At 38.5% G+C, this 908-nt stretch overlaps 1 protein-coding gene across 6 annotated transcripts in view; it reads left to right on the top strand.

Moving 5' to 3' along the window:
• The window catches only part of LOC117107301 (serine-rich adhesin for platelets-like), a 22,473-nt gene that overhangs the window by 13,965 nt on the left and 7,600 nt on the right, over window positions 1-908 (top strand). The gene's annotated exons all lie outside the window — the stretch shown is intronic.

Raw genomic sequence — 908 nt, 5'->3', positions numbered from 1 at the left:
TAGGCCGTGACGTACAGTAATGAAGCTGCGAAACATAGACTGGTTCTTTTATGGTCTGACTCGATAATTTTTAGACCTAAGCATTGCAGTACAGAATAGATGTGATTAATTTTACGTGACGTAAGCAACTTGCGAAAAAAATGGCTAAACAGGTACTGATTTTCGGTGGTTTTTGGCTGTTTCAGAATAATTGAATAAGCGAATACCACATATACTGCATTGAAATTTTTACAAAATTAGTTGCAAAACGGGGCGGGAGCCCTTCCCAGTGATGTCCCTCTCCCCTACTGGAACTTCCCTGTTGCTTTCAGCTACCCTCTTGTAAGTGAAAGTACAGCAATATACAGTAGGCCTTGCCTAGTTGGGCATGAGAGAAGTGTTTGTCTTGAATCAAGGTGGATGCATGTAAGGCTTATCCAAACTACTGACATTCAAAAGAACATGTCCCGACTTGTTTACGTGAATTCAAGGTATTGATTGGTGGAGCTGGCTTCTTAATGCACTATCCAAATCGACCCGGATTCAAGATATAGAGGATATTATATTATATTATATATATAATCAAAGAAAGTTAAATACAGTGTTCGAATAAAGGACATAATAATACATCGTGTAGCATAGCTCCCAACGAATGTAGTCCTGTAAATAAATGAATAAAGAAATTGTGTAATAAAATTCCTCTGGCGGGACTCGAACCTGCGACTTCTCGCTCAAGGCAGCGTCATAACCATTAGACCACAGAGTTCTTCATGGTTGAACAGATTCAAATACCACCAGATGCACCTCATTACACAATAAGTACGGCTAGAAACAAAAAGTTGCATAAATCAAGATAGCCGTTAACACTGTTAAATTGTATATATAAATCATCAAAGACGGGACTACATTCGTTGAGAGCTATGCTAAAC

Source organism: Anneissia japonica, unplaced genomic scaffold (assembly GCF_011630105.1).
Source record: "Anneissia japonica isolate Jap-2015-1 unplaced genomic scaffold, ASM1163010v1 scaffold211_len1577895_cov191, whole genome shotgun sequence".
NCBI lineage: Eukaryota > Metazoa > Echinodermata > Crinoidea > Comatulida > Comatulidae > Anneissia > Anneissia japonica.
The sequence above is the reverse complement of the archived record's forward strand: the minus strand, read 5'-3'. Positions and strand labels throughout refer to the sequence as shown.